Here is a 24,835-nt window from a genome sequence, read left to right as displayed (position 1 = left end):
CTCATCTCTTGACTGGCAAATTCTATTCTCTAACTGTATCACTGCTGAAGACGACTATAGTGTTTTCCTACTTGAAGTCAATAGAGTCATTAAACTATACGTACCACAAACCACCACCAAAACCAGGAGAAACAAATTACCCATATCAATAAAAAAGCTCCAATCCAAAAAAAAATCCCTCTGGTGAAAAAACAAAACTACCTATGTAGCCAACTTTAGAATAGAATAGAGTTTTATTGGCCAAGTGTGATTGGACACACAAGGAATTTGTCTTGGTGCATATGCTCTCAGTGTACATAAAAGAAAAGATACATTCATCAAGGTACAACATTTACAACACAATTGATGGTCAATATATCAATATAAATCATAAGGATTGTCAGCAACAAGTTATAGTCATACAGTCATAAGTGGAAAGAGATTGGTGATGGGAACTATGAGACGATTAATAGTAGTGCAGATTCAGTAAATAGTTTGACAGTGTTGATGGAATTATTTGTTTAGCAGAGTGATGGCCTTCGGGAAAAAACTGTTCTTGTGTCTAGTTGTTCTGGTGTGCAGTGCTCTATAGCGTCGTTTTGAGGGTAGGAGTTGAAACAGTTTATGTCCAGGATGCGAGGGGTCTGTAAATATTTTCACAACCAAATAAAGATTGAATGCACCAATTACCACCTCAAACAAGAAGAAGACCTTCTGCACACAAAATCCACTTAGAAACAAACAACCTACTCTCTAATAAACAATTTGGTTTCAGAAAAAAATTATCCTGTAATTTACAACTCCTTCACTGCAAAAACATATGGACTACAAATCTTGATCAGGGCAAAGCAATAGATTCAATTTACAGACTTCTGTAAAGCTTTTGACTCAGTGGTACATGACAAACTTCTTCTAAAACTAAAATCCTACGGCATCTCCGGACCCCTCCATAATTGGATAACAGCGTTCCTGTCCAACAGACAACAAGTGGTCAAAATAGGCAGTGCCTTATCAAATCCTGCTCCTGTCAATAGCGGTGTCCCCAACGGCAGCGTTCTAGGACCAACACTCTTCATATTATACATTAATGACCTCTGTGACCATATTATAAGTAATTGTGTTCTCTTTGCTGATGATGTTAAACTATTTAACACTACCAACAACATGGCTACCCTTCAAAAAGACCTTGACTTTGTGTCGGAATGGTCAAAAATTTGGCAACTCCAAATCTCAACCAGCAAATGCTCTGTCTTACACATTGGAAAAAAGAATCAGAACACTAAATACAAGCTCTATGGACATTACCTTATAGATGACCCTCACCCTGTCAAAGACCTTGGAGTGTTCATATCAAATGATCTAAAGTCCACTGCAACTACATCGCCAAAAAGGCTCTAAGAATTGTAAACTTAATCTTGTGTAGTTTCTTCTCCAGAAAGATTACACTACTAACCAGAGCATACAAACCATTTGCTAGACCAATTCTCGAATACAGCACACCTGTCTGGAACCCACACCTCATTTTGGACATTAATACAATTGAGAGTGTCCAGAAATATTTTACAAGAAGAGTTCTGCATTCCTCTGATCATAACAAAATACCTTATGCCACCAGACTTGAAATCCTGGGTTTAGAAAATTTAGAACTCCGCCGCCTTCGGCATGACCTGAGTTTAACTCATAGAATCATCTGCTACAATGTCCTTCCTGTTGAAGACTACTTCAGCTTCAATCGCAACAATTCACGAGCACACAATAGATTTAAACTTAAAGTGAACCGCTCCAATCTTGATTGTAGAAAATACGACTTCAGTAACAGAGTTATTAATGCCAGGAATGCACTACCTGACTCCATGGTCTCTTCCCAAAATCCCAAAATCTTTAACCAAAGACTATCTACTATTGACCTCATCCCATTCCTAAGAGGTCTGTAAGGGGCATGCATAAGAGCACCAGCATGCCTACTGTTCCTGTCCTAATGTTCCCTTTGATTGTATCCAATTCGTATAGTTATTTCATACTTACGCTTATATATACTGTTGTGACAAATAAATAAAATAAAAAATAAAAATAAATAAAATCATCCTTCCAGAGATTAGATTGGCCCCCATTCTCTTTCAGAAGGCTCTGAAGACATGGTTCTGTCAGTGGACCTGTGGAACCCAGAGTGAAATGGAGCCAGGTATGAGTGTGCGTTGTCACCAGGGTGGTTACTTTATTATTTTTCTTTTTTATTTCTTTTATATTATGTTTTTTTGATCTTGTAAACTGCCTTGAGTTGCCATGTGCGAGTAGGCAGCAATGTAAATTTTCTAAATAAATAAATATTTCTATGTATCTTGGAGTGTGGCCTTAAATAGTGAACTTTGCAATTGCTCCCAGGGGTCAGAAGAGGGCAAAAGGAGCTACAATTCTATGTGAACTGCTTCCCTTCAGGCAGAGACCTTCTATGGAAAATTCAGTTACAGTCACTTTAGCTGGAACACCAAGAAAAATTATAAACACTCAACTCCATGTTTGCTCCTCTATCATGTTCAATGTCCACAGACTTTCTCTGACAAATTATGTCTGGCTTAAACTGGCAGCTCCCTGACATAAGATAATTGGAAGCTATTATCCTCTTTTTTATCTAGTATCGCCCAGGACTGTCTTAACACATGGGCCTGATGGGCACTTGCCCGTGGGCCCCATGAGCATAGGGACCCCATACTAATCTGTGTTATGTTAACCCTTCAATGCACTTTGTATCATATTAATACAGCAACATATTTATTGCATTTTACTGCATTTTTTATTAATACTAACATGCAAATATATGTTTAATTTTATTTACCATTTTACATTTTTATTCTTGTGAGTAGTTGTCATAGGGGCGCCAGTACACTGCTTTGCCCAGGGGCCCATAATGCTGTTAAGATGGCTCGGGTATTGCCCAAGTAGACATAAAACACAAGTCTTGGATTAAATGGATTTGCAAGGAGACTGTAAGGTCTTGCCTCTCCAATATTCCCAAGAAAGCAGGACTCTTGAAACAGCAGTGGTTCCAAAAAGAGCTTTTATTGGAAAGTTTGCAATAGCAAGAGATCTAGGCAAGAACTGAAGTTTCTCATTTAAAACCAGCTATTTAAAGCAATGCTAACCAAACCCTTCTCATATTTCATTGCAGAGGAACAGAAACAGAGACTTCATATAGAGATTAGCATAGTAATGCAGGAAACAAACAGAATCTGGAAACAGAAACAGAAACTTCATATATAGACCACTCCATTCTTCCTCCCCCTTCCTCCTACCAAAATGCCAGCGTCCCTGTAGAAATATCTGGGACCTTACATGGACAAATGAACTGCTGTACCAGAAGAGAAGATATGCAGAAGATGGAAAGGTCAAGCATCTGTTTTTCCATTTGCATGATATAAAATTAATGCTCATTAAGCATACCTTTAAGAAGGATTTGGGTACTGATCATGACATTCACTCTATTTCTGCTGCAATAACTAAGCAGGTATTCAACGATCAGAAGCAAGTAGCAATAGTCTGTTGGATGTTTGTTTTCACCTACTATAATACTAAAGAGTGTTCACAAAATTAGATATCACTTAACTTGCAGGGGGAGTAACACCTAATTCCCTTGGTTACCAGGCAATTCCATTCTACAACTCTTGGCAGTGGCAAATAGCAGTGACAGAGGCAGACTAAAATATTTGTATATTTGTATATTTGTATATATCATAATACAGGGAGAGATAATTTTATGTTGTGGTTAAGACAATGGGCTAGAAATTGGGAGACAGTGAGTTTGATACTTTGAGTCCTGCCTTTGATACAAAGTCAACTAGGCTATGATGGGCCAGTCACTTTCTTTCCGCCCTAGGAAGAAGGCAATGTTGAACTACTTCCAAAAGGTTTGCCGAGAAAACTGCCAAGACTAGTCAGGAGTCAACACTGAGGCAAAGGCAGGGGTGAAATGCTCCCGGATCGGAGGGGATCGCACGATCCAGTAGCGATGGCGGCTGCTGGTTCGGAGGACCGGTAGCAAAAATCCCTGGCCCCGCACCCCCTGCCTCTGCTGAGCCACACCATCTGCAGGGTTTTTTTTTTTACTTTTAAAAGCCGGTTTTGCTTCAGCCGAAACAGGCCTTTAAAAGTAAAAAACAGCAGAACCTTACTTGTACTCTTACTTGAGAAAACATGTTTTCTACAAGTAAGAGTAGAGATTCTAAGGCACTTACCTGATTACTGAGGAATGCATGGCCACAGCCCGAAAGCAGTTTCAGTTTCAGCCAAACAGCATCAATCGCTCAGCTAATCTATTTCCTCGGTGATCAAGTGGCTGGCTTTGCTAACTGAGGAACTCTGGGATTTGAAGTCCACAATAAAATAAAATAAAATAAAATAAAATAAAATAAAATAAAATAAAATAAAATAAAATAAAATAAAATAAAATAAAATAATAAAATAAAATAAAATAAAATAAAATAAAATAAAATAAAATAAAATAAAATAAAATAAAATAAAATAAAATAAAATAAATAAAATAAATAAAATAATAAATAAAATAATAAAATAAAATAAAATAAAATATTTGTGCAGCTGTCTGAGATTTGGTGTGTTTCTGTAGTGTTTCACTCTAACTACACAAACACACAAAATCTCAGAAAGCTGTATTGTGTGTGTGTGTGTGTGTTAGTTGCGTGTGTGTAAAGTGTGAAAGTTGGTTTTGAGCTTTTTGTGGCTATGTGAAGTGTGAAGTGCAGCTGCTTTTACATTGTGTGTGAGTCAGTTGTGTTGTGTGTGTGTAAAGTGTGAAAGTTGGTTTTTGGTACCTCTTATTGTTTTTTTATACTTTGTTTATTATTTTTATTATTTATTGTTATTGGCCACGCCCACCAAGCCACCTGACCACCAAGCCACACCCACCAATTAAGCCACTAGATTTCACCCCTGGGCAAAGGCATCGTAATCATAAATAAAACTACAGGATATTGTTGATCTTTCCAAAGATTTTTGCATTCCCAGTAATCTCTAAGACGCCATTGGATAAAGGGCTTGGTCTCTAGTCTATGACTGTAATAAACAGAATTGAATTGAATTGGATAAAGGGCTTGTAGCTTCCCTGACATACATCATATGCCATGATGTATGAACTCTTTCCTTACCTTATTATAGAAAATGACAAAACTGTTCCCCTGAGAATTGCAATAGGATTGAAAACCAGATAACAGTTCTGTTTTGAACATCTCACTTGTCACCATCTCATGTTAATGCAATTTACTCCAATTTCCCCCCCTATGACCCCACCTTTCCTTTCTTTTCCTGCATTAATCTTCCCTACTTTATTACCTTATTACCCATGCCCTTCATTCTATGAAGATCCCATAAAAATTGATTCTGCCCCTCCACTCATTTATTCTTCCCAACCTCAGAGCCCAGATTTAAGAGCTTCTCTTTAGAGCTACAGGATAGTGTCTCAATAATTAGGGGTGGAGCCCTGCATTTTCTGGCAGGGTCCAAGAGAAGAGCCTTCTCTACCATGGTTCCTAACCTTTGGAATATCTTGCCCCTCAGGGTGAGCACTGCTCTCACACACCTGACCTTCCATAAAGACCCGAAGACCTGCCAGTTGGCTTGGGGCCCAGTGGGGGAGTGTCAAGCTGGAGGTAACTGATGACTAATAGCAGATCTCACCTCACCCCCTGCACATTCTGTTCCCTCCCTCCCCAACTTTTTACAATAATTTATATTTTTTAATAATTTTATATTGGTATAATTTTATTGTTTTTAACTTTATAAGCCATTCAGACTAGCCTTGCAAGATGAGCAGCAAATACAATAGATTTAATAATCAATCAATCAATCAATCAATCAAATAAATAAATAAATAAATAAATAAATCTAGCTGATTGAAATGGAAGGAACACCCAATGCCCTTGTCAAGAAAGATTCTCAGATATCAAGCTTCGTATCAATTTCTGTATCTTAGCAACCTTTTTTGGAAGGGAAAAAGAAGGGGAGTCTTGGTGGAGGCTTCACCATACAGAGAAGTTAAAACTATCTTTTAAATACAAAAAGTTTGGATTTCACAAATTGTTCTTGGCTGCACAGAGAATGATTCAGAATGTAGAGAACTCCATTAAATATAAAGTAATTTGACGATGGACATTATGTTCAGAATAGGATTCAAGCTGCATCCAAGTACAGTTGGTACAGAACATTTGAGTCACAACTTTGTAAGAAGGGAGGGAAGCACCAAACAGAAACTATGTTTTTATGCTGTGTTTATGCTGAACAAGTGTAGAATGTACATGCAGTGCATTGAAGCACCACAGTGACATTGTGGTGGCTTCCCAACACAATGAAGCAGGTCCTCAAGGAATTGTATTTTTTTTTATAAAATGAGGGATTTTCTGAAGTCTAAATTAGACAACTAAAAATCTTAAAGTGAGGAAAAAAGGAATACTGCCTTATAATTGAGATCTAAACATATTAGAAAACACTTCAGTTGGAGCATAGAAAAAGAATAAACAGCTTTAGACAAATTAGCCTACTGGGTACTGAAATCTACCTGGTAATTTTTTGAGGAAAAAGGTGGGTTGCTCCTGGTAGGAATCCTAATTTCTTTTTACCTCTCCCCATTTTCTTTTTCATGCCCATTTATGACTTAGATTGTTTTGTTATACTTTGTATGTGATACATTCATTCTGTTTAAGGAAGTAGCCTGACACATCTAATTGCTCTGGTGCTCTAGAAAAGAAGGAAGGAACAACAACAGAAATGTCCTTCCTTTTTCTTCCTCCAGTCAGAGATATCTTAAATAAAGCTGGCCCCTGAAGGAAACATGGTGGGGTAGGGTGGAAGCTGACCTTCCATGTAGATGGGAGCAGAGAATCAGGGATTTCCCATTTGGACAATTATATATCCCAACTACCTCCCAGATGTGCCTGCAGCTGCCAACAGTTCACACATTCCATTGCAAGTGAGACTGTAGACCTCAGAATATATTATTGTAGAATGAAAAAACAGGGTATTACCACAAATCCTCTGGCTGCTTCATAAATCAATCACTGTATAGTGCAATATTTTTTTCCTGGCACAACCCTAAAATTAGCCAATTCCAGAGTTCCAAAGAAATGTTGCAGTGAAATATTATCATTTTCAGAAGCGCAGTGATATAATTCATAGGGCTGAAATGGACCTTGGAGTTTTTCTAGTCCAACCCCTAGCCCAAGGCAGGAGATCCTATATCATTCCAAACGAATGACTGTCCAATCTTTTCTAGAAAACCTCCAGTGATGGAGCACCCACAACTCTAGGAGGGAAGTTGTTCCATTAATTCATTGTTCTCACTGTCAGGAAATTTCTCCTTAATTCAAGGATGGATCTCTCTTTGACCAGAAGCTACTCTGAAAAGCTAAAGAGTCAGTTTTCAGCAAATGAACCAGCAAACATGTGGAAAACTCTTAAAAATATCACCGGCTATGGCAAACCTTTTTCTCAGGCTGAAGGTAATCAACAACTGGCAGATGACCTGAATGAGTTTTACTGCAGGTTTGAAAGGAAACTACAGCCACCTATCTCCACAACCCCCATCTCAGACACAACAACAACAGCCAAGCCTCCTACAACTGACCCCATCCCATTGGGTTCACAACCCCTAGTGATCACAGAAAAGGAAGTGCAGGACCTATTTCACAGACAAAAGCCAGGAAAAGCTCCAGGCCCAGACAAGATAACTCCTTCTTGCTTAAAAGTCTGTGCTGACCAATTGGCCCCCATCTTCACCCATATTTTCAATAAATCACTAGAAATGTGCTATGTTCCTTCTTGCTTCAAACGCTCTACCATCATCCCAGTGCCGAAGAAGCCCACCATCAAGGAACTGAATGACTACAGACCAGTTGCTTTAACATCTGTAGTCATGAAAACCTTTGAAAGGCCAGTGCTGTCCTAATTGAAAACCATCACGGATCCGCTATTAGACCCCTTGCAATTTGCATACCGAGCAAATAGATCAACAGATGATGCTGTTAATATGGTTCTGCACTACATCCTACAACAACTTGAGTCTCCAAAGACCTATGCAAGGGTCCTTTTTGTAGACTTTAGTTCAGCATTCAATACCATCATTCCAGACACTCTTCTAACTAAGCTAAACCAGCTACAGGTACCGGAACAGACTTGTAAGTGGATCACAAGCTTCCTAATAAACAGGAAGCAGCAGGTGAAGCTAAGCAAGATCACATCAAATACCTGTACAATTAGCACAGGTGCCTCCCAAGGCTCTGTGCTCTCCCCACTTCTCTTCTCTCTGTATACCAATGACTGCATCTCCAATGATCCATCTGTTAAACTACTGAAGTTCTCAGATGACACAACAATGATTGGTCTCATTCGAGACAACGACGAATCCACATATAGACGAGAGGTCGAACAACTAGCCTTGTGGTGCAACCGAAACAATCTGGAACTGAATACACTCAAAACCGTAGACATGGTGGTAGACTTTAGGAGAAACCCTTCCATACTTCCACCTATCACAATACTAGACAACTCAGTAAGCTCAAACTGCCCAAAGAGCTGCTGATTCAGTTCTACAGAGGAATTATTGAGTCTGTCAGTTGTACCTCTATAACTGTGTGGTTCGGTTCTGCAACCCCACAAGAAAGACACAGACTTCAGAGGATAATTAGAACTTCAGAAAAAAATAATTGCTACCAACCTGCCTTCCATTGAGGACCTGTATACTGCACGAATCAAGAAGAGGGCCATGAAAATATTTACAGATCCCTCACATCCTGGACATAAACTGTTTCAACTCCTACCCTCAAAACGACGCTATAGAGCACTGCACACCAGAACAACTAGACACAAGAACAGTTTTTCCCCGAAGGCCATCACTCTGCTAAACAAATAATTCCCTCAACACTGTCAAACTATTGACTGAATCTGCACTACTATTAATCTTCTCATAGTTCCCATCACCAATCTCTTTCCATTTATGACTGTATGACTGTAACTTTGTTGCTGGTAATCCTTATGATTTATATTGATATATTGACCATCATTTGTGTTGTAAATGTTGTACCTTGATGAAGGTATCTTTTCTTTATGTACACTGAGAGCATATGCACCAAGACAAATTCCTTGTGTGTCCAATCACACTTGGCCAATAAAAAATTCTATTCTATTCTATTCTATTTCCAACCATTGCTTCTTGTCCTGCTCCCAGGTGCTTTGGAGAATAAATTAATCTCTCTTCCTGATGATAGTCCTTCAAGTATCAGAAGGTGGCTATCATGTCACCTGTTAGGTAGGCTAAACAAACTAGTTTCCTTTTTTTAAAATTTAGATTTATAACCCGCCCTTCTCTGAAGACTCAGGGCGGCTTACAGTGTGTAAGGCAATAGTCTCATTCTATTTGTATATTTACAAAGTCAACTTATTGCCCCCCCAACAATCTGGGTCCTCATTTTACCTACCTTATAAAGGATGGAAGGCTGAGTCAACCTTGGGCCTGGATTCGAGCCTGCAGTAATTGCAGGCTGCTGTGTTTTAATAACAGGCTATCTTACAGCCTGAGCCACCACCATTCATTGTATGGTTTAGTCCAGGTGTGTCAAACTTGATTTCATTGAGGGCTGAATCAGGGTTGTGTTTGACCTCAGAGAGCTGGGGACGCATGGCCGGGGTGCATGGCCATGGTGGGCATTTGACACAGGCTCAAAATGCAATTTTTTCCCTTTGCATTCAAAACAGCTATTCCAGACAAAGGGAGATTTACTTTTTGGCACAAATAGTCTCAATTCCATAATCTAGAGATTAAAGACATGTAGAGTCCCCAGCTGCTATGGGGCTTAACTCTTTTGTATAGGAGCAGACCATAAATGAACTGACAATTTCTCCAGATGTCTCTAAAAATGGTCTGTCCAACAGTCTATCAATCTTTGTTACTACCTCTGACACAGCCCTAGAGGAGGACCTAATATTAGTAATAATTTACAAAATTGATATACCATCCAATTCTCAATAATCCAGGGTGGCTCACAACAATAAAAAAATTTACAAAAAATTTACAATTAAGACAATCACAGGTAAAAGATTAAGATAAAAGATGACAAACTCAGTGATTTATTTATTTATTTATTTATTTAAATTTTTATACCGCCCTTCTCCCGAAAAACTCAGGGCGGTGTACAGCCAAAGATAAAAACAATAAAGTATACAAAGTTAAAATATCAATTTAAAATACATATTCAATAATGGCCGAATTAAAACCGTCAATTGACCTAACCTAAAATACCCCATATAAAATTACAAAAAATTAAAATTTAAAATTTAAAAAATTTAAAAATCAGGCCAGTCCCGCTTGGATAAATAAGTAAGTTTTTAATTCCCGGCGAAAGGTCCGAAGGTCAGATATTTGGCGCAAACTGGGGGGAAGTTCGTTCCAGAGGGTAGGTGCTCCAACAGAGAAGGCCCTTCCCCTGGGGGCCGCCAGCCGGCATTGCTTGGCGGACGGCACCCTGAGAAGACCCTCTCTGTGAGAGCGTATGGGTCGATGGGAGGCATAAGGTAACAGCAGGCGGTCCCGTAAGTACCCGGGCCCTAAGCCATGGAGCGCTTTGAAGGTGGTAACCAGAACCTTGAAGCACACCCAAAAGACCACAGGTAGCCAGTGCAGATTGCGCAGGAGCGGTGTTACCCGGGAGCAATGTGAAGCTCCCTCGATCACCTGCGCAGCTGCATTCTGGACTAACTGGAGTCTCTGAGTGCACTTCAGGGGTAGCCCCATGTAGACAGCATTGCAATAATCCAGACGAGAAGTGACGAGAGCATGAGTGACCGTGTATAAGGCATCCCGGTCCAGAAAGGGACGCAACTGGCGAACCAGGCAAACCTGGTAAAAGGCTCTCCTGGAGACGGCCGCCAAATGATCTTCAAACGACAGCCGTCCATCCAGGAGAACGCCCAAGTTGCGTACCCTCTCTGTTGGAGCCAGTGACTCGCCCCCAACAGACAGCTGCGGTTGCAGCTGACTGTACCGGGGTGCCGGCATCCACAGCCACTCCGTCTTGGAGGGATTGAGCTTGAGTCTGTTTCTCCCCATCCAGACCCGTACGGCTTCCAGACACCGGGACAGCACTTCGACAGCTTCGTTGGGGTGGCCCAGGGTGGAAAAGTACAGCTGAGTGTCATCAGCATACAGCTGATAACTCACCCTGAAGCCACTGATGACCTCGCACAACGGCTTCATGTAGATGTTGAACAGGAGAGGCGAGAGAATCGACCCCTGAGGCACCCCACAAGTAAGGCGCCTCGCGGTCGATCTCTGCCCCCCTGTCAACATCGTCTGCGACCGGTCAGAGAGATAGGAGGAGAACCACCGATAAACGATGCCTCCCACTCCCAAACTCTCCAACTGGCGCAGCAGGATACCATGGTCGATGGTATCAAAATCCGATGAAAGATCTAACAGGACCAGGGCAGAGGGCGGTCTGAAAGTCCAGGCGGAGGAGAAAATGATCTGTCCATGACACCAGTATCGTCACTAAATCCCCTAATACCAGATCATTAAACCACTGTCCAGAGATATAAATCAAGTCCAGTGTGGACCCCCCCGTGTGTGTAGGGCCATCAGTTACTTGGATCAGATCCAAGGCCGTCATGGAAGCCTGGAACTCCTGAACCACCGTCGACGACAAGCCGGCCGATGGCAGATTGAAGTCCCCATGACCAGAAGTCTGGGGATCTCAATCGCCACCCCGGCAAGCACCTCAAGCAGCTCAGGCAGGGCTGTAGTCACATAGCAAGGAGCCAGGTACGCGATCAACAGACCTATCTGATTCTTATGGCCCCACTTCACAAGAAGGGATTCACAACCGGCTATCTGAGGCACAGTGGACTCTCTCGGCTCTAAACTCTCTCATCACAACCGCCACCCCACCACCCCTACCCTGGGCCCTCGGCTGATGGAATGCTCGAAAACCTGGCAGGCACAGTTCAACCAGGGGCACACCCCCTTCTGCCCCCAGCCAGGTCTCCGTAATGCCCATAAAGTCCGCGGACTCCCCCCGAATATGATCACAAATCAGGGGGGCCTTATTAACCACGGACCGGGCATTGCACAACATCAGCCGGAGGCCCGGGCCCTGAGGATCCTGACCTTCCGGGGAACGGGTAATAACTTATCGCTTTTAAGCAGCGAGTCCATGCTCCCGGAAAATGATACGGTCCCTTGCTTCTGCCATATCTGCCCCTCCCACTTACCATACAGATGGAACCAACATCTACGCCTGGAACGAACCCCTCACCCCCCTCCCTCAGACCAGATAAAACGCCATGGACAGCTCCCGGGACTGGACTTACCCTCCCCGACGGGTTCCCCCCCCCGTCGCTTCCCTCCCCCCCTTTAAAAAACCCTTATTAAAAAACCTATGTACAAAACCCCAAAGATTGTGATATGAGAGGGCTCACTCTCTCTCATCAAAGATCTGGGTGAAGAGCCAGGTATTTGTGGCTCTTTTGAACAACAGCCATCCAGTTCTTGGAGGGTACCTAGTTCTAGTTGGCAGATTAAGAGAAGATGAAGAAGTTAAACAAATAACGTAAAGGGAAATTAGAGAGCTGCCTGGGAAAGATGCAGCTAATTTAAAAGAATTGCAGATAGGTGTTATTGTTCATGGCTTCATGCTCCAAAAGATCTTTTGAGAAATGAATCTCAAGTGCTGCACAGACCCACTAACAGAAGAAAGCTAATCAAGAGAAAAATGGTAATTTTTTTTTGTTTTGTTTACATTTATATCCCGCCCTTCTCCGAAGACTCAGGGTGGCTTACAGTGTATAAGGCAATAGTCTCATTCTATTTGTATATTTTTACAAAGTCAACTTATTGCCCCCCCAACAATCTGGGTCCTCATTTTACCTACCTTATAAAGGATGGAAGGCTGAGTCAACCTTGGGCCGGGCTTGAACCTGCAATAATTGCAGGCTACTGTGTTCTAATAACAGGCTGTAACAGCCTGAGCTATTCCGGCCCCAAATTCCCAAACAACTACAAAGTTGTTGAACAAACAGACAAAACTTGCAGTTGTGATCAAAGGGAGAGAGAAGAGAGAGCATTAGGAAGTGAATGCTGGGGGAGGGCATCATCCCTCATAGATTATAGCTGTCCAGGTTTCAAGGAAGAGGAGAAAGCCAGCTCTGGAGCATTAAGATGCCCCACTTGAGCAAGAAGAAAGGTTCATTTCCAAGGAGCAGGTTGGCCATGGAAGACTATCCACCATGAACCCAGCATCACCAAGCAAAAAATAATAACCATCGGACTGCTGTTCAAGATAAGCTTTTTCCTTGCTCTGATTTTGAGTCACTTTAATCTAACATTTCCCCCTTATTTTATCCCCACCAGAACCTCTTGTATTCTCCTTCTCTAGTAAAGTCACAGTTTACATACCCTTTTATCTGTGGCAAATACTGCCTGGTCCTAGGAGAAATAAACCTGAAGCACACAGTCCTTCCACCTCTTTCTTCAGCTGAGGATATTTCTGCTTCATTAATATAGCTCTGAGACAATTTTTAAAGAACAAAATCTATCTCTAGCTTCATTTAAACCAAGCAAGAATATGACACCTAGAGAAACTTGCTTCCTTGGTTTTTTTTCTTTTACAAATGCCATGAATTTTTTGGCCGTTTTCAGCAGGCAGAGTGCTGCAGGAGGCTGACAATGGGCTGGGGAGGTTGGGGGAAATGGACAGACAAGCACTGCATGATCTTTTTTTTTTTGGAATTTTTTTTTATTTTTCTAGAACAAGCCACATACAGTATATTTTTTGAACAAAATATCAGTCAGGTACATAGTCAAACCCAATTCAATTTCCCACCACCCTCATTGTATAGTTTATCCAATATATTTCGCTTTCCCTCTTTAAATTTCATTGTTTGCATATCTCTAACATAAAATTCATTCTAACCCTGTATTCTGAATTTAACTCTTAAACCAAGCCTAGTCCCCCCGTTTTTGCCCCCTTTCTTATTTTTCCCTTCTACATCAAAAGCCTATATTCCGAATCACAGTTTTCTTTCTTTTCACTATAATCAATATCCATAGTCATTACATTTTGCTAAACAAAGAAATATTTATTCTTAATTTTATCAAAAGAAAAACAATGACAAAAAAGAAAAAACAAATAGCTACCAACTAACATTCATTATTTCAAGAAATCTCTCATACATTTAATTCTCACCTTTAATATTTCAAAAAAGTCTCTCATGTATTTAATTCTCATCACCTTAATGTTTCAATCTTAATCTATATTAATTCCCTTCTTGTTTCCCTTTAAAATTCCTTACTTTAAAACACTATATTCTTGTATTTCAGTAAGTTCTGTTCATATCCATAACTTCATTATCAATCATTTCTTAATCAATAACAATTTTAAAATTATCTATTCTTAATAGAAAAGCAAAAGTGAAGAGCACACATTTCTCTTATTTCAAAAAGTTTAATGCTTATACTTGTATATTCTCTTAGAAGTTTTATTCTCAAGTTAGTTATATACCACTAAAATTCCATATTTTCTTACATTGTCCTGATTTTCTATTAACTCTCCTTTTCCTCTTCCCCCCCTTTTTATATCTCTCTAGTAACCTCTGCATAATCTTTTAAATTATATTGTAACATCATATATTCTTTATTCACTGTCATTGCTAGGAGCAGCTCTTATTTTTTCTAGATCATTATTATTACTCCAGTCTTATAGTTGTTTCTTGTGTTCCTTGCTTAAAAGTCATTTTTGTATTTCTCTTGTTGTCAGTTGTTCTCTGCTTTGTTCTTTGAAGTTGTAGATCTTATTCATATGATCAAACAGCTTGTTAGTAGAAACCTCCTTTAAAGTTCTCACAGTTTCTTATCTCGGTCATAGGAGCTTTTCAACGATGACCAAATGATTGTAGTTCCTCTTCCTCCTTTAGATTTCACTCTTTAGTCCACAGTTGCAATTCACAATTAACAAGTAAAATGGATAAGTATCCATTTTATTTTTGCTTAGAGCTGCACCTTATTTTTGTTTCAGTTTATTTTTCCCTCTTGTCCAATTTATCCCATTTAAAATTAATAATTTCAATTTAATACTACTTAATCCAGATCTCTAGAGAATAAAGGAAATTGGAGATAGTCCATTAAAGTCCAGTTTTAAATCCTCCTTTATTTTCTTTTTTTCTTGTTTGTAGTCCTTAATCAATTATTGAAAACTTCCAAGATTGTCCAAATTTCCAATTTTAATTAAAATCCTATTTTTCTTTATTTGTTTAAAGGCTCTAGACTTCAATTCCAAACCAAATTTTTGTCAGGTTTTTGGGTACTGTTTCCATTTCTTTCTTTCAGTTTCATTTACAGTCCTTTTCAATTTAGCTGCTATTCCGATTTTTTTTTAAAGCTTATTGCAAAAATCAATTAAAATGCCTCTCCTTGAGTTGATGATCACTCATCCGGCTTCAATATCTTGTCCAATTTCACTGCTTCAACCTCCTGCATGCTCTTAGGTGGCCATCCCAACTTTGGCAGCTTGTGTTAGTTGCGGTCCACATCGCTGGGTCGAAGGACAATGGCTGGTACTACAGGGAATTCGCAACTTCCCTGTTTGCTCTGGCGGCTCCTTCTTTCTTTGCTGTCCCTGCAGGACAGCTATGGTCTGTTGTGGACCCCCATTACGATGGGATTTTTGGTGCTCCCCCTGGAGCTCCCGGGGTTCGCCTCCGTCTTGTTGCGATGCCGGCCACGCATCTGAGTGACTGTTTTTTGCCAGCAGAGTGCTGCTGGAGGCCAGGGAGCCCAAAAATGGGCTGAGTGGGGGTCTTGCATGACCTCCATGTAGCCCATTTTGACCAGCAGAGGCACCATGGGCTGGTCCTTTGATATTTCTAGGCTGGCTCCACGAGCCAGATTTAAGCACCCTGGCCTGGCCTGTGGGCCTTGAGTTTGACACCCCTAGTCATCATCCTTGTTGCTCTTTACTGCACTCTTTCTATGGCCTCAGCATATCTTTTGTATTTTGGTGATTAGAACTGGATACAATATTCCAGGTGTGTCCTTACTAGTGCAGTATAAAGAGGTACTATCACAACATTGATGCTATCCCTTTCTTGATGCATCCTAGGACTGCATCAGCTTTTTTGGCAGCTGCAGAACACTGCTGGCTCATACTTAAGTGGTGGTCCACCAGGTACTACTGCTGAGCCAGGCACTGCTTTTCAGTTCCTATGTGTTTAGTTTTTCCTATCTATGTGCAGGACCTTTCTTTTCTCAGCACTCAACTGCATTTTTTTGGATAGGGCTGTGTTCAAGTTTGTCAAGATCCTTCTGAATTTTGAGTCTATCTTCCAAATTGTTAACAATTCTTCCCAGTTTGGTGTCATCTGCAAATTTGATGAATGCTCTTTCAAGCCCCTCATGTGGGCTATTTATGAAAATGTTGAAGAGTACTGGGCCCAAGACAGAACTTTGAAGTACCATACTGCATGTTTCCCTCCATGTAAATGTAGCTCCATTGAAGACCAGATGCTGAATGTGGTTGGTCCACCAACCACAAATCTATCTGGTGGTAGTACTGCCTATCCCATATTGTTTTATGTTTCCAAGAGGTAGGCTGTGGTCTACTTTATAGAATATTTTACTGAAGTCTAAGTATACTATATCCGTAGTATTTCGGAAAAGAAAATGAGTTTTGTTTGGCATGACCTGTTTTTAAAAAACCAGTGCTGGCTTCTAGTAATCACTTTGTTCATTTCTAAATGATCACAAATCTGCAGCTTGATGATCTTTTCCAAGATTTTCCCAGATATTGCTGTGAAGCTGATTGGCCTGTAGTTTCCTGGATCCATCTTTCCCCCCTCCCCACTGGGAAGCTTAAAAGCACACCAACTCTTTTCTAGTCCTATGGCAATTCCCCAGTGCTCCATGAGCTCTGAAAAGTTTCATTTAGTGATTTTGAGATCTTGTGTGATAGCTACTTCAGTACCCTGAGATCATCTGTTCCTGGCGATTTGAACTCATCCAAAGTAGATAAATGTCTCTTACCAATTTCTTGCCTATTTTGACCCACAAACCTGTTCTGTCACCCACACTGCTGCTTTTTATAGTTGAGCTATTCTTTCCTTTTGCATAAGGACAGAGAAGGAATTAAGGGTGAGATCATCAGTGGCTTCGGTGTGAGGTACCAGCTGTACGCTGATGACACTCAGCTGTACTTTTCCACACCGGACCACCCCAACGAAGCTATCGAAGTGCTGTCCCGGTGTCTGGAAGCTGTACGGGTCTGGATGGGGAGAAACAGGCTCAAGCTCAATCCCTCCAAGACAGAGTGGCTGTGGATGTCGGCATCCCGGTACAGTCAGCTGCAGCCGCGGCTGACTGTTGGGGGCGAGTCATTGGCCCCGATGGAGAGGGTGCGCAACTTGGGCGTTCTCCTGGATGGACGGCTGTCCTTTGAAGACCATTTGACGGCTATCTCCAGGAGAGCTTTTTACCAGGTGCGCCTGGTTCGCCAGTTGCGCCCCTTTCTAGACCAGGATGCCCTATGCATGGTCACTCATGCTCTCGTGACATCTCGTCTGGATTACTGCAATGCTCTCTACATGGGGCTCCCCTTGAGGAGCACCTGGAGGCTCCAGTTGGTCCAGAATGCGGCTGCGCGGGTGATAGAGGGAGCCCCTCGTGGCTCTCATGTGACACCTCTCCTGCGCAGACTGCACTGGCTACCTGTGGCCTTCCGGGTGTGCTTCAAGGTTTTGGTAACTATCTTCAAAGTGCTCCATGGCATAGGGCTGAGTTACTTACGGGACCGTCTGCTGCCACCGAATGCCTCTCACCGACCCGTGCGCTCTCACAGGGAAGGACTCCTCAGGGTGCCGTCAGCCAGGCAGTGCCGACTGGTGACACCCAGGGGAAGGGCCTTTTCTGGGGGGGCTCCCACCCTCTGGAACGAACTTCCCCCAGGACTTCGCCAACTTCCTGACCTTCGAACCTTTCGCCGCGAGCTTAAGACACATCTGTTTATTTGCGCAGGACTGGACTAGAATTTTAAATTTTGAATTTGGTTTTAATTGGGGTTTTTATTACTTTTATTGCTATTTTAAATATTCGGCCTTATTTAATAAGATTTTTAATTGATGTTTTATTCTGTATTTATATGTATTTTTTATCAGGCTGTAAACCGCCCTGAGTCCCTCGGGAGATAGGGCGGTATAAAAATGCGAATAAATAAATAAATAAAATAAAATAAGCAGTTCTGCTTTCTTTCTGTTTCCTATTACCACCTTGCCACCTTCTTGGCCGATTAACCGACCGATCATTTCCTTGACTTTCTTCTTGTTTCTTACATCAAAATAAACCTCTTTTTTTGGCATTTATTGCAAACTTTAGTTTATTCTGAGCCTTAGTCTTTTTGACTGCCCCCCCCCCTGCAAATTAAGGCTATTTTCTGGTATTCTATTCTCACCTCTGTATATCTCATCTGGATGGCCACTGTGAGAAAGAGTTAGATAAAAATGCCCCTGGGCTGGATACAAGAAGATAATTTTTAAATTATTGGGATTTTTTTTAGTTTTAAATGACAGTTCCCTTAATTTCCTTAGAGAAAGTAGTGATATATATATTGCCCACCTGGAATCTTAGTGGAGAAAGCCTAAAATCACTTGATACTCAGTAGATGTCACTGTTGTTCTCTCCAGCAACCAAAGCAGCCAAGGAATTTCTGAAGCCTTTGCTTAAATTTTCTCTAGTATTAACTTCCTTTTGAATTTGCTTACTTTGAGTACTTTAATATAATTGTGCCTAAGAAGGACACTTTCTTAGTATTTACTTATTCCTGTCTCTTCTGTTATAATAAAGCCATCTAAAAACAAATATAGAAAGCTAAAAAGTTGGTTGATCTGTTGATTTGATTGCAAAGAAATTGTCAGAATGCCATTAATGGAAACAGTTCAACTATGTCTAGAAATAACCAGAGATTTCCCATATTTTTCTCTGTATAAGGTATAGGGATAAGGGGATGCAGGAGACAGAAGATTTTACACCTTGTACTCTGTTACCCCAATAGAAATTTTGCTTACATTATATTAATTAGAAACTGCACTAGGCTGGAGAATTTGCTATAATCTCTTGCCAACTATACCATCAAATGACTCACTTAATGGGAATCTTTGTAAGCCTCAACTACTAAACTGTTATTATGAGATCTATTAACAAAAGCAAACTTGACAGATGAGGGTTATTGGTGAAAACATGGGGAATTTGAAGAACATTTCGCATTTGCAAAAGGGTACAGCCCTCCTACAACTTACTTAGATAAGTTAGTTCGCACTGAATCTGCTGATCACACTGAAAAATAGTGCAAGAAAGAAGATGCACCAGTAGGATTGAAGGGAAACAATATTTTGCTAAGATCTACTTATCAGCTGCAAGAAAGTGCAATAAAAAAGAAGAGAAGTAATAAAAGTCACCTTATATATGCATGATGTCTCGTGCTGAGTGATACTACCCAGTCATGACAAGGTAGAAAAGTTGGATGAGATAATAGAGTAAATGACAAAATAAGAGAATAACAGAGTTGGAAAAGACTTTTAGAGGTCTCCTAGTCCACCACTCCTTCTAAACCGAGAGACCCTACATCATTCCAGAAAAATGGCTGTCCACGCTCTTCTTTAAAACCTCCAGTGGTGGAGCACTCACAATTTCTGAAGGCAAGTCATTCCACTGATTAATTCTTCTCACAGGAAATTTATTCTTGTAGGTCTAGGTTAGATCTTTCCTTGATAAGTTTCCATCGATTACTTCTTGTCCTGCCCTCAGTTGCCCTCATTTGGAGATGAGGTTGACCCTCTCTTTTCTGTGAAAGCTCCTGAAATACTGGAAGACTATCATGTCACCTCTAGCCCTTCTCTTCTTTAGACTAGACGTATCCAGTTCCTGCAATGGTTCATTGTGTATTTTAACTTCCAGCCCCCTAATTGTTTTAGTTGCTCTTGTTTGCACTCTTTCTAGAGTCACAACATCTTTTTTGTATTGTGGAGACCAAAATTGGATGCAGTATTCCAAGTGATCTTATTAATGCAGTTTAAAGTAGTAGTATCACTTCACGTGATCATGATACTATCCAGTGGTGAAATACAATTATTTTTACTACTGGTTCTGTAGGCGTAGCTTGGTGGGCATGGTGTGGCTTGGTGGGCGTGGCTTGGTGAGTGTGGCAGGGGAAGGATACTGTAAAATCTCCATTCCCACCACACTCCAGGGGAAGGACATTGCAAAATCCCCATTCCCAGCCCACTCTGGGGCCAGCCAGAGATGGTATTTGCCACTTCTCCAAACTACTCAAAATTTCCACTCCCAGTTCTCCGAACTGCTCAAAATTTCCATTACCGATTCTCCAGAACCTGTCAGAACTTGCTGGATTTCACCCCAATACTATCCCTTTGTTGATGCAGTCTGGAACTGCATTGGCTTTTTTGGCAATTGCAGCATATTGCTGGGTCATACTTAACTAGGACTCCTAAATCCCTCTCACAGTTACACCTGCTGAGCCAGGTATCACATATTCTATACCTGTGTATTTGTTTTTTCTTATCTAAGTATAAAACGTTACTTTTCTCAAAGAGAGTTTATGTTGTTGGATAGAACTCAGTGTTCAAGTCTATCAAAATCTTTCCGCATCTTTTTTTTTTTTTTTATTCAAAAAGTTTTACAAAATTTCCCCCCCCCCTTTTCCCTCCCTGCTCCCCCCTCCCTTCGCAACCCCTCCCCGACTTCCCGGAACGAGCACAAGGTATAGTTAAAAATAAAACAAACATATGCTAAAAAATTTTCGTCCCAACTTAATTATACCCCTACAATCATCAATTCCTAACTTCCCCCAAAAGCAATCAAAAATAATACATCATAATCATTCAAAAACAGTCTGATAACTCTTAGTCTGATATCTACGTTGAATATAGTCAATCCATTTTTTCCATTCCTTTAAGTATCTTTCTTGCGTATTGTCTTTCAAAAAGGCTGATATCTTCACCATCTCAGCCAAATTGGCAACTTTCAATATCCATTCTTCTATTGTTGGTACTTCTTTTTTCTTCCAATATTGTCCTATTAGTAATCTTGCTGCAGTTATTAGATTTAAAATCAATTTAGTCTCAAAAAATCTTTCTGCATCTTGATTCTACTTTCTAAAGCAGTGGTTTATTGCCTTCACCTATTTGTTGTTGTTTTTTTTGTTTTTTTTGGTACAGACCATATAAATAAAGTTCTTGATAGACTCTTTCTGATTTCTGAGAAAAAAAATAAAAGTGTTTTCTATCATTGTTTTCTTTAAAACAATGATAGAAAACACTTTTAATTTTTTTCTCAGCAAGTTCTCTCCGAGTTCTTTATTTGACACTAACAGAGTTGGCCTCACATATTAAAATGGCTCAAAATTCATTTTTTATACTCATTCAAAACTGATTTAAGACTTTGGGTACCATCCAATGTCTGCAGATGTTATTAGAACAAACAAACACAGAGATAATTTATGATGCAAGGTCTGAAGCTAATCTGTTCACAATATGTGAAACTTTTGGTAATTTTTCTATGGAATATAAGGAGTCTTTCAGCAGTTGATGTTTGCAATAGGCAGTGACATAAAAACAGAATATCCAATGTATCAATAAAAAAAATTTCTGCATATAATTTGCACTATTACATAGCTGCAGTAGCAGTAAAAACAATGTGGTTAGCAATTTTGGTAAAAAGTTTGAAATCATGAAACTTGAAATACATAGGATTCAGCAGTTGCCTCTGCATATTAGCTCTAAAGAGTCAGTTTAGAGCTACTGTATAGAAAAATAAATGTGCTGTTTTATTCCTAGCTTAGTTGAACAAATTATTCTTATTAATTGAAATCTTCACTTCTTGAAATCTTGTCTTTAATGGGAACTAGGATCAATTAATAGTATAATAGTAGCATTATCCTCAGTATTTTATAGTATAATCTCATGACATCTAAGGCAGTGTTTCAGGAGCCATAGGAGTAGTTTCCTTCACTGAGGTCAGAAGATAGATCCTTCTAATAGACTTCTCTATTAGAAAAGTCTAATAACTCCATGGCCAGTTTTGTGGATATCCAAAAAGCTTACAGAGGTATGGCAGGTACTCAAAAAGTGAGGTGTTCAATGCTCCTAGTTCTCCCTTTTTGTAATTCATAAATTTTCTAAAAGCAGCATAGAAAGTGTCTTTTTCTTTGTATTGGAGATACATTACATGCTAAGCTACCTCAAGTCCAACCCTAGTAACTCCACATTCTTATTATCCTAGATAGGTATTTTCCTATTTATATGACATTGGGCTGTATAGTTCATAGAGTATTTTCTATAATTCATATTTTTATGAGTTCGTTTTCTTTGTTCTTAGATATGAAATAATAAATACCACAATAAAGGGAAGATTTGTTTGCACCAAAATCAATACTGTTATAATTTTTAAAGCAACCTTAATCAAAAGAGAATTCTGTCCTTTTTGTACATTATTATAGAACTAAAACATAGAGTTCATATTTTTACATTTCTTCATAAAATTTTCCCCATTTATTTTATTTTTTCCACTTCTGGAATCAAGTAGAAACTTGGTCAGCTATAGCAAGAAAAATTTGCACACTGAGAAGAAATAGAGAGATGTAGTTTGTGACTTTGCTTCAGTCTTGGTTAGAAAATGGCTTTGTAGTGAAATGAAATTTGAGAGGCCTGAATTCATCCAAAATGTGACAGGAACTTTTAAAAAGCTAGTTGGTGATTTACCTTTCTTGTCTGGAAAAGAGAAGGAAAAAAAATTGTAGTCTGGGAAAGAAAAAAAAACACTCCTGAGATATGCTCAGAGTTCAGTTTTATTTGTCTTGGCATTTTCTTATTCAAACAGTTCACATAGAATTTTGGAGGGGATTCCCAGAGATCTTGAAAAGTTAGTACACAAAATACAGGAATCCTTCTATAAAAACACAGGATTTGCTGATCATGAATAGTATGGTTCTAAAATATTTTGGATTTAGTCTACAAAGTTGTTTTTGTGCACATGGGAGGATAAATCTAATATCTATTGCCAACACCTTCAACAACGCCATGTTTTTACTGGGATCATGTGACTGACCTCTACAATTGCTGTACAATCCTAGAAAGAGGCATAGTGAGTTTATGTGCTCTATTCATGCTTCTAGGTGCTTTGAAGCACATGTGGAAATGGAAGCATTGTACAGTCATATTGTGTCAGTCATAATGTGACCTACTGGAGGCTTCGCAGCTGGCAGGCAGACAGCTTGATAGCTATAATAGGTCCTAGAAGCACCACCACCATTTTACTGCCAATGACAAGAAGCCATGATATGTAATTTGGCTCAGTGAAATCAGTTCCTTAGAACAAGGCTTGGCTTACAGATAATAACATCAACATTTCAGAATGCAGGCATTTCAAAACACCACTCTTAAATGTTTTCCCATGTTACTTGAAATTAATGTATCAAACAGTGACCCCCTAGAAAAAGATTTTTGCATGATAAAGGTAGCCTCTCTCAGTGCACTTTTGATTAGTTATGTATTGATGTAAATCTATTTGGTCCTAAAGCCAATTTGGCTCATTTGACATAACAGGCTATTTATCTGTAATGTTCTCACAAATTGCGTTACTTGGAGTGTGTTGGAGTGTAAGCCATAAGAATTGTTTGTTTTGATGATCAATAAAACTGAGCAAAATGTATAATACATTTCAGTTAGTATCCTTATTTTTCTAATTACTAATCTCCTCAGGGACATTTCCATTTTTTAAATTCCAGGTGTACAGGACCTCCAATTAAATGGAATAAGTTCAAACAAAGTAGTTTAATCACCTGATATATGTGAATACAACACACACACACACACACACACACACACGTATGTATACATATGTATATATAAACCTCCTCAACAAACATGGGTCCCTCTGGACCCCTGGGTGATTGTAGATACAACTGGGCACAGGTGCTGCACTCTTTTCTTGGCTTTTCTAAGTAGGGCAAGAACATCTGGCTTTTCATATCCTCTACTCTGAAGTCATTAATTACTTCCAGTTGTCAGGAAATAAAATAAATATTTCTGCCATGAAGGAGCTTTGATGGGAGTGGTACAAAAAGGAAAAACAAAAAGCCTGAGTGACACTTGTAAACCAAAAGAGGCCATTACCATTAAATGGCTTCCAGAGGGCTTTTATTATGAGAAAGCTTTGCAGATGTCTGAACCTTGGGATTGTCATTTGAATTTGCATGACAAGAGGGGAAAGTCTAGCTAAGTGACTTGCCTACTCTGTTTGCCACAAGGGCCATCCTATCCTCTGTAGAGTCCATGAGATATAGGCTATGCCCATTGTCAGCAGGGTGCTGACCTGAAAAAATATGAAATCCACAAGTTTAGCCTTTCCACTCAGGCCCAGTAAAAATCAGAAATTACTTCTTTATTTTTCTGATCTCAGTACCACCCCTATTACATGGTAGCACTTGCATTAGGCATACCAGATTCCTTGTCTCAGGCCTTTAAATGCATTTTCCTTCTGAATGTGCTTTATATGTATACAATGGCATCTATATGGAAAACATCTAACAGGGATGTGGCTCATGCTGATAAATTTTGTATTGCACATACTCAGCTGAAGTAACTGTAACAGAATAACAAAGTTGGAAGGGACTTTGGAGGTCTTAGTCCAAGTCACTGCTCAAGCCCAACCTTATACCATTCCAGTCAAATGATTGTTCAATTTCTTCTTAAAAACTTCCAGCAATGGAGCACCCACAACTTCTGGAGGCAAACCATTCCATTG

This window comes from Ahaetulla prasina, chromosome 1 (genome assembly GCF_028640845.1).
Source record: "Ahaetulla prasina isolate Xishuangbanna chromosome 1, ASM2864084v1, whole genome shotgun sequence".
NCBI lineage: Eukaryota > Metazoa > Chordata > Lepidosauria > Squamata > Colubridae > Ahaetulla > Ahaetulla prasina.
The sequence above is the reverse complement of the archived record's forward strand: the minus strand, read 5'-3'. Positions refer to the sequence as shown.